The sequence below is a fragment of the Molossus molossus genome, unplaced genomic scaffold, assembly GCF_014108415.1.
Source record: "Molossus molossus isolate mMolMol1 unplaced genomic scaffold, mMolMol1.p scaffold_m16_p_8, whole genome shotgun sequence".
Taxonomy (NCBI): Eukaryota; Metazoa; Chordata; class Mammalia; order Chiroptera; family Molossidae; genus Molossus; species Molossus molossus.
Window position 1 is genome coordinate 101,767,970 of NW_023425402.1, and position 10,582 is coordinate 101,778,551.

The window sequence follows — 10,582 nt, forward strand, 5'->3', positions numbered from 1 at the left end:
AGCTCTACATCTGGGCATGGTAGATGGTCAGCTAGAAAGAAAAATAACCATCGTAATTTCTACTTTATCTTTCAAGTTTATTTTTTAAATTAAATATGTTAATATAGATTCATATATAATAAAATGCGACAATTTTATTTGTACATCTCAATTCATTTGCAAAAGTATTTTCAATTTTAACTGCCAACATAATAAAAATATAGAGCATTTCCATCATTTTAAGAGTTCCCTTTAGCTTTCTGACAAAGTTGCATCTCAATCCTAGATCACACCATTGATCTGCTTTTTGTCAACAAAAAATAATGTTGCTTGTTCTAAAATTTCATTTATTTAAAATCATACAGTTTTATTTCTTGTATTTCTGGCTTCTTTCTCTTAGCACATTGTTCTGAGATTCATTTGTATTATTATACGTATCAATAGTTTGTAATTTGAATTGTTGAGTAATATTCCAATATGTGAATATAATACAATTTATATGAATTAATACTTGAATGACTATTTAGGTTACTTCCAGTTTAGGGCTGTTATAAATAAAGTTGCTAGAAACATTTGTGTGTTTCTGTACAAATCTTTGGGAGGATGTATGTTTTCATTTCTAGGACTAAGATTGATGGATTATATGGTTAAATGTATATTAAATTTTATAAAAACTGCTGCAAAAATTTTTTGCATAGCAATCTATAATCTAAGAGAATTCCATTTGCTCCTTTTCCTCTTCAACACTGGATGTTGTCACTCTTTTTAATTTTAGTCATCTTGTGTGTGTGTGTTTAGTAGTAACACATTATATTTTCAATTTTTATTTTCTTGATATCTAATGATTTAATGTATCTTTTCATATATTTATTGGTTATTCTTATATCTTTTTAGTAAAATATATTTGTAAGACTTTTGCTTACTCTTTTTATTGTGATATTTGATTCCTCTTCCCCCATCTCCCCTTTCTTCTTATACCCCTTCTCCTTCTACTTCTTCCCCTTCCTTGTTCCCCTCCTTCTCCTTCCCCTCCTCCTCCTTCTTCTCTTCCTCCTCCTCCTCCTTTTTCTTCTTTTTCTTCTCCTTTCCCCTCTTCTTTTGAGTTCTTTTTATATATATTCTGGATTCCAGTTCTTATCAGATATATGTATATTGAAAACATTTTCTGCTAATGTGCCTAACCTTCATGTTTTCTTGAAAATGTGCTTAGATAAGAATAATTTATTTTGTTGAAAATGGACTTATCAGTTTCTTCTCTAAGAAAACTATACTGCTTCAAGGTTGTGAAGATTTTCCAACTATATGTTTTTTAGAATTTATAGTTTTAGTCTTTGCATTTTGATCTGTTATGCAATTTAGACTTATTTTTGTGTGTGCTTTGAAATAGGGTTGAGATTCATTTCTTGTTTTATGTTATCCTTTTCCTATTCAATTACCTAATTTTGGAATCTCTTTTCTGCTCTATTTATCTATTTGATTATTCTTACCCCCAAGACCTTGCTTTCTTTATACTTTAGGCTTTATGGTAAATTCTGAAATTTGGTAGTATAAGTTATCTAATATTCTTCTCATTTTCCAAAATTGTTTTGATTGATCAAGTTTGTTTGCTTTTCTATACAAATTATAGTATGTGTTTTTCAATTTCTATGGGGAAAAAAAGATGAAAGTTTAATTGAATTGTATTGCACTAATAGATCAATTAAGGGATAAGTGACATTTTAAAACTATTGTTTTTCAATCCATGAACATAGTATATATTTGCATTTATTTCCACTTTTAATATTTCTCAGCAATGTTTTACAGTTTTTGGTGCAGAGGTCTTACATATATGTTCTTAAAATTGTAGTAAAGTATGTCACATTTTGCTGCTACTATAATTAATTATAAATACTTATTTTTCAATGTTGATTTGTATCCTTCAGATTTTTTAATGATCTTTATTAATTCTAGCAGTTTTTTAGTAGCCTTTTGGGAATTTTCTAGATCAGAGAAGTAGAATTACTCTGATGTCTCTAATGCTTTTGTGAACCTATGAGATGTTTTACCTCTTTTTTTTTTTTTCAAAGTAACAAACAAAAAATATTTATAACTTTATACACTGAAAAAGCCTAGAAATTATAATCAACCAAATAGATGGTGTATACTCACAGGTTCCTTAGTTTTGCCACCATTTATCACTAAATAGAACCAGGTCTTTTTGGAGAAATAGCTAATTTAATATTTAAGCCTGGAAATAAATAAGATGATCCTGGGACATATTATCATATCATTGTAAAAAAAAATCATCATTATTATTTAGACCCATTGTCATGATAACCCCATGACCTTTAGGTAAATAAGAAAAACACTTTACCAGATCTTCTTGTTTCCTCTTACACTTAAAGGTGATTGTTACATAAATGGAGTCAGTCTCTGGAGATGATCTATACTAAGTAGTGCTGTGGGCTGGGGCCTTTCTTCTAGGGAATAATTGAATATGTATTATATACTTGATCATGGAATTACTGTTGAAAACAAATATGGGTGTTTGAAAGACTGGGAAGAAGGTGGAGAGGAAGACAATCATCAAATGAGAATTTTTCGTGAATGAATCACTACTAGTAAAATAAAAAAAGAGAAGGGAATTTTAAAAGGCAGGAAGTATTCTGAAGATAAAGGTATGAATTTGCTGTTAGAGATAAAGATATAAAAGATTGGCTGACATTAACTTGAAACTTATGAACTTAAGTGTCCCCCCCAACCCCGCCACGCCAATATTGTTATATCCAAGAAACAAGGTTTTGAGATTAGTCTTTACATGAGAAATTTTACTGTTTTCCCATGGATGTAAACTATTTAAACAATCTGATAACTTTTATTTATTTGGAAATTTATTATTGTCCAAACTTACATACATATTTTTATACAGAGGGTAGAGAAATATATTCAAAATTGAGACATAGAACAATATGCACAGGTGTAGAGATTTTTTGAAAATTATTTTTATTAAGATTATTCATTTTATAAATTCATCACTTTTATCAAACCAAGTGAAACATCTTCCATGGCATAATATCTTTTTTATGCCATTTAATCTTCATGCCTTCTGTCACAAAATACATAACTCAGTTGATACATGTGGCAGTTTTATGATATGACTTTGTTTTATTGTTTAGAAATCTTTCTTGACAATTTAATAAAAATACTTATTATCAGAGATTCTTTTAATACTTTTCTTTCTTTTATTTTTGTACACAATGTTCCATGTCAAAGTATACTTTCAAATCTACTGTTTTTAAAACAAGAAGTTCTTTTTAGTGGTTGTCATAAGTCACATTCAAATGTTTTTGGCAAAAAGTCAGTTTTATGCAGAGGTAATTGCATTTGTCTAAAGGTATCTTCTCACGCCTTTTTTTTTTTTTTTTTTTCAGTTGGCATAGGAAGAAACAAAACAAAACACAACTATAGTGTTGAAGATTGATTATACTGGTGTCTAAAATTTTGTCAGCATCTAAGCTTAAAGATATGAATAACTATATTCAAAGTATTATTTTGCATTTGAAGAATCTTTTTTTTTTTCACATTTAAGACATGCATGTAAGATTTAACTAGTGTTTTAGATGTTTCGTTTTGGCTGTACATTTTTCTTGAGGAACCATACAATTCTCTGGGCAATAATTTAATTATATGCCCCCTTGTGGCCTGTGAAAAATAATTTCAGATTTTGGAGCATATGTGAGTCTGAACACTACTTGAAATAAGTGATTGGCTTTAAAATATTAATACCTTGAGAAGACATTGGAGAAAACAGAACTCACATTGCAATGAGTGGATTTGGCTTTCTACACAGAGGGGTGGAGAGAAAGCCAAGGATGGTACAATCTTAATACCTAGAGAGGTTACATGTCTATTTTCTATAGAGTAGCTATTCTTTAATGAAAATTCCACATATCATGTAGATATTGCATAGACATATTAACAGGAGGCCCTTCTAAGAACTATATCTAGAAGTCTAAACACAGTTCTGCAAGGAGATACTACCAGCATTTTGTTTAACCTGCAGAAATAGCACCTATTAAATCCAAGATCAGGGCATGCACAGCTGAAGAAAGTATCAACATGCTGGGACATAAATAATTAGTAAGTTTCTTGGACTTGGAGCCAGAAAAATTGACAAGGCAAAATTTCAAAAATATTTGTTTTGTTCTCCAGAAAGGGACCAGCAACATCAATATCCTCTGAGGATTTGTTAGAAGTTTACATTTTCAGGCGCCATCCCAGACCTACTGAATCATCATCTTTGGGATTGGAGTCCAGAAATGCATTCTAACAAACACTCCAGGTGATTATGATGCATTGTAAAATTAGGGAACTAAAGTTACAGAGAAATTAAACTGAACTAGGCATGAGTCCTGTGCTGCTGGATTTTATCCATATCACCTTGGAAAAGCTACTCAATCTGACTGCATTTCTGCTACCATCTTGAAAACTATGAGTAATGTTGTTTTAGTGATTGTCTCAACACCCATGCAAATAACCAGCAAAGTGAATTCAAGGTACAAATCTAGAGTCATGAAGATTTAGACTAACTTACGGAACAATTGAATGGGTTCAGGAAATCAGAGGCAGAGTCAATAGTGCCACAAAGCAATGAATGGATGCAGGAAACAAGAAATGTGGAAGCTGTTACTTAAAAAAAAAAAAAAAAGAGGATCCTATGGGACTTCTTTTCCTCCAGGGATTGAAAGGAATATAGATGTGCAAGATGTTTGGCATGCCAAGAGACAATGGAAAAACGAGTCCTAGAGAAGCCTTTTTATCTATAGCCTTGCTTTACTTCTTCCAATCATTTCTCCAACCCCAGAAAAAGTATGAGGACATTAAATGGGAAAAGTTCTTTGCTCGTTAACACGTTGTGGGAAGCAGATAGAGAATGCTGCACTAAAGATTGGTATCGTCCAGGTAGAACAACGGGCATCCAGAAGACAGCTTGGAATTACGTGTCAGGATATCTGAAAGGCACTGAAGACGAGGACTGAGGTTCTGAACTCCACTCTGCCTCTGCGATTTCTGGTTAGGGGTGTGGTGTGACAATGAAATAATACGCCACATTATGTGGTAAGTGCTATGTGTCTGGCTGTTCATTACTTTTATCATGCTCAGCTTGTCTAGTCTCACTGTAAGATAATGATCACCAATCTCAAATAGCAACACAACATGGTTAGAAAATCTATTCTACTAATGAGTCCATTGAAGGGTATGTCCTGCCTTCTGACATTTCATCAAAATTTCCTTCATTACCCCACCGCCCAGTAACTGATGAAGTGGACTCAAATGTCACTTCGAAAATACAGGCTATCAGAGTAGAAGTTCCTCCCTTTCCCACTATAGGATCTATCCACTTAATGATGTCTGAACTTACACTTTCTGCCTTCACTCCTGCAGAAATGACTGAGATAAAATGTTCATGCTTCCAGGAAGACCTATATTTTTAATATCCCATTCCTTCTCATCTATTCAAAAACTTCCTCTGGCATTTACTTCCTCTCTCTCCTTCACCCCTTCCCGAGCCCCATCTCCCACTGTGGGATCATTTTAATCACCATGGCAACATGCTCTAGAATTTCCCAACTTGGTCTCATATTTCCAACACCCTGTTTCCATTCCCCCTTGTAGAGCAATGTTTCCAGAAAGACATGTCTATACTTTTTCAATTCCTATTCACACCCTAAAAATTGATCCAACATTTTCAAATATATAAATTTTTATTGATTTTTTTTTTTAGAGAGAGAAGAAGGGAGAGATAGAAACATCAATATAAGAGAGCAACATCAATCGACTGCCTCCTGCATGCCCCCCCAGTGGGGATAGAGCCCACAACCCAGGCATGTGCCCTGACAGGGAATCAAACAGGGACCTCTCAGTCCATGGGATGACCCCTAATCCACTGAGCCCCACCGGCCAGGCTGATAAAACTTTTTTTTCCCTTTATTTTAGAGAGAAAGAAGAGGGAGAGACAGATAAAAACATCGATGAAAGAGAACATCCATTGGGCATGTGTCCTGAGTGGGAATTGAACTGGTGACCTCTTGGGGCATAGGTCGATGCTCAACCACTGAGCCACACTAGCTGGGCTAATAAAACATTTTTTAATTGCATAACTAATTGGAGTCAAATGTAAGCAATCAGAATATAAAGAAGGAAAAACAACAAATTAAAAACTATCAATAATTCCAATACCCAGAGAAAATCAAGTTGAAAATTTGTTGTAAGTTCTTCCTCTTTATATAATTTAATTTATAATTTTATCAAGTAATATATGTACATATTTTTTCAAGAATAAAGACACTGGAGAAGGAAAACATTTTCTTCCCACTTTACTCACCCCTGTTCCTGGCTCTCTGGAGAAAACACTTCAATCTCTTCAGGGCAGAAACTGAAGTTGGCCTGAAGGATTTGATTCAAAGTTCTGCTCCTTGCTGGCCATTGGACCTTGTTCAGGTCACTTAGCTCCCTGTACTTTAGTTGACTCTTCTCCATTATAGATGTAACAGTATTGCTTTCCAAAAGGGTCACTGTGTAGGTACATGATTCGGACAGTGTTTGGCACATTGTATTTAATAGATAAGTGTTACTGTAATTGTTTTTGTTATTACTATTAATTACATAATTCTTAGTGCAATGTTCATACTACCATGTCTTGCTTTTTCTTTCTTTCTTTTTTTTTTTATCCTCACCCGAGGACATTTTTCCATTTTTTACACAGGTAGAGTGAGAGGGAGAGAGAAAGAGAGAGAGAGAGAGAGAGAGAGAGAGAGAAACATCAATGTGAAAGGGACACATCGAGTGGCTGCCACCCGCATGACCAACCAGGGCCGGGGACAAACTGCAACCGAGGTACGTGCCCTTAGCGGGAACCAAACCCGGGTCTCTCCGGACCGCAGGCCGATGCTCTAACCGCTGAGCCAAACCGGCCAGGGCTTGCTTTTTCATATTAAGGCAATAACTGTAGATTACCTTGGGGCAAAAATAGGTGTACAGTTGTTCATATGGAAAATGGTACAATAATTAATAAAAATAATACAAAACTAAACTCTGTGTTTCTCATACTCACAATTGAAAACCTACTTTTGCTCCACCCTGTATTTATGATGTTTTAGCTCTTTTATCTTGTCAGATAAAATACACATCACTTGCCCGGGCAGTGTGGCTCAGTGGTTGAGAAACGACCCATGGACGAAGAGGCCACTGGTTGGATTCCCAGTCAGGGCACATGCCCAGGTCACGGGCTTGATTCCCAGTGGGAGATGTGCAGGGGGCAGCCGAATAATGTTTCTCTCTCATCAATGTTTCTATCTCTTTCTTCCTCTCTTTTCCTCTCTCTCTAAAAATCAATAAAAACATATTTTTTAAAAATACACATCACTCATCTCCCTATTCTACCACTATAGCCAGATCACAATATTTAATCTAATCAAAGAAAGGAAAAAATATATACATATCACATCTTCCTTATCTGTTGTTGGACAATTAGGTTGCTTTCATATCTTGAAAACATATTTCATATTTGATATGTTGACCTTTTATCATTTAAAATTTTTGCTGTCATTTTTGTGTAGTTTTGGGAGCAAATTAAGGTACACACATGTGTTCTATATTCACCATGTTGAACTGCAAAGTTCCATTGATTTTAGCTTCCAGTCCACCACTCCATTGACAGGGCTCAGGACTAAGTGACTGGCAACCTCCACTAGGTCAAACCCGAAGGCACCTCTGCCTCCTTCAGCTGAGCTCTCGACAACATTGGGCACTGCTCCTCTTCCCTGCTAAAGCACGTTTGTCTTTATCTTCTGTAGTATCCTCTCCGAGGTGTCCTTTCTCCTCTGCTGGAAGCTTGTATTTGAGAGTATCTCGGGTGTTTATCCTGGGCCTGCTTTTCTTCTCTATGTACATTCTCTCTCCTTAGACAATCCATTTTTTCTGATACAGTTAAAACAGTACATAAATACTAATGCCTCAAAAACTATTTTTCTATGACCTCTCGAATATACATCAACTGGCATAATCAATGTCTCCAGGTAGCGAAAAATCATCTTAAAACTAACATGACCAAAACATATATCTTGATTTCTTACATGGCTGCACGTGTCTGTAAAATGTTTAAATTAAAGAGCAATCATGCTCTTACCTTATTATTCCGTTGATACAGCTGAGCCTTAAGAACCACTCTGACTCCTTTCAGTTTCTTATTTTAGAAATGAATTCTGCGTGCAAGCCTGTCAATTCTAGCTCCAAACATCCGGAACGCACTTACTTCTCCACTTGACCTGCTCCCACTCTGTTTAAGTCATCTGTCTTGTCCTCCCTGGGCTCCTACAGCAGTCTTCTTACTCTCATTCTGATCCTTTACAAATAGGGAATATTTTTTTTTTCAAATAGGTAAACAAAGAGAGAAAAAAATAGTGACTTTATCTCATCTATTCATAGCCACAAACTCCTAAAAAGACAAAACCTGTTCTGATCAACCACGGCAAAGCCCCACTCACTACATTACTTTCTGGGACATCATGCTTTAGAGCAGCGCAGTCTGCAATTACCCTGGTGTCTGCTTTGCCCCTGTTCAGTTTTCCTGTTTCCCAAGGCTACCAGAGGGGGCGTTCTCTGCCTGGAATACCCACAGCAAAGAGGACGTGTAAACTGTGCTGGCAAACTATTGTTTGAGAATGAATTGATGACTGGGTCAATAAAATAACATACGACAGAACTTTTGTTTATTTGGAGCGTTTATACTTTTATACAAAATGCTCAGTGATGAAAATTCTCGCAAGACCCAAATAAATATTTCAAAGTGGAATTGTTGAATTCCAAGTGTTTATGGGAAACGCATATTTGTCCTGGTACAATGAGGTCCTCGATGTAAAGAGATGACTGCTCTGTGGACCTCTGCGCAACCTCACAATTTGTAGATGTGAGCAATTTAATGGTTGAAATCAAAGCACATTCCAGTTATAACGTTTAGTTTTTTTCACTGGTACGTATGCATGTTATCCCCTAAATGTACGGTTTACTTTTCACAAAATAGAGACTAGGAATTGATTCAGTAAGAGTGAGATTAGGAAAACAAATCTCATCTATTGAGAAATTATTTCTAAGAGGCAGTTTTCTGGTAAGCCTCCCCATAATGTCACCCCTTAAAAAGAAAACACTAAAGGAGAGTGTTTTAAGACTGCAAAGGGGCTCTTTCCCTTCGGGGTGCCACTGACGATCCTGGTGTGGCCACGGGCCGCCCCGCCCGGTGTTACCGGCATTGTAAGAACAAGCCGCACCCCAAGTCTCGCTTCTGCAGGGGTGTCCCTGATGCCAGGATCCGCATCTTTGACCTGGGGCGGAAAAGGGCAACAGTGGAGGAGTTCCCACGCTGTGGCCACAAGGCGTCAGATGAATATGAGCAGCTCTCCTCCGAAGCCCTGGGGCTGCCCGTATTTGTGCCAACAAGTACATGGTGAAAAGCTGTGGCAAAGATGGTTTTCACATCGAGTGCGGCTCCGCCCCTTTCATGACATCCGCGTCAACAAGGTGTTGTCCTGTGTGGGGCTGACAGGCTCCAGACAGGTGTGCGAGGCGCTTTGGGAAGCCCCAGGGCACCGTGGCCGGGGTCCACAGTGGCCATGTCATCATGTCCATCCGGACCAAGCTGCAGAATAAGGAGCATGTGATTGAGGCCCTACGCGGAGCCAAGTTAAGTTTCCTGGTCGCCAGAAGACCCACGTCTCCAAGAAGTGGGGCCTTACTAAATTTAATGCGGATGAATAGGAAGACATGCTGGCTGAAAAGCGCTCATCCCAGATGGCTCATCCCTAACCCTGGTCCCCTGGACAAGTGGTGGGCACTGCGCTCATGAGAGTCTCATTGCTGCCCCCTCCTTACACCCACCAATAAACCCTACTTCCTGTCCAAAAAAAAAAAAAAAAGACTGCAAAAGATAGGAATAAATGTCTGCTTGTAAAATGTCTTCTTTTGTTTGTTGCTTGTTCTGCTCTTCTGCCTTCAGAATAGAAGTGTTCCCTTCAAAAGTAGAATATTAATTGGCAAGTCTAGCAACTCAAATCTGTATTGAATATTACAGCAATAGGGAATATAAATAGAGAAAAGAATGTGCTTCAGATATGGTATTTTTAAGGTCAATTTTAATGCATTCTAACATCCCAGTGAGAGTAAGACTACAGTTCTTAATGATCTAGTCTGCATAGCACGGCAGTATCCAGAGATTTTTATCAATTAGAAGAAGCATAATCAGGGACAAGAAATGTGCTTTTACATCTTACCTATCTAAATAGGCACATTTAAGGGGGGGAGAAGTATGTATAAATTTCAAAATAAGCCTTTAAAATGCCTCAAATCGTGTTATTTCAAAAATCCAACATTACAATTTTAAGTAGTGTCAATAGCTATTTTTGATATATCTAAATGTCACATTAACTAATGAACTATTCAACTTGACGTCTTTGCTTTAAAAAAATCCAGAATGTTATATCACACATAATTAGGAAAATGTCAATTCTGTATAATAACGTTTCAACATAAATGTCTAAAATTACTAAATAGCCTGAATTATGGGTAACAC

At 36.4% G+C, this 10,582-nt stretch overlaps 1 pseudogene; it reads left to right on the forward strand.

The window, feature by feature from the left end:
* Positions 1–4,829: 4,829 nt before the first annotated feature.
* On the forward strand, positions 4,830–9,859 carry LOC118620790 (annotated as a pseudogene).
* Positions 9,860–10,582: the final 723 nt, after the last annotated feature.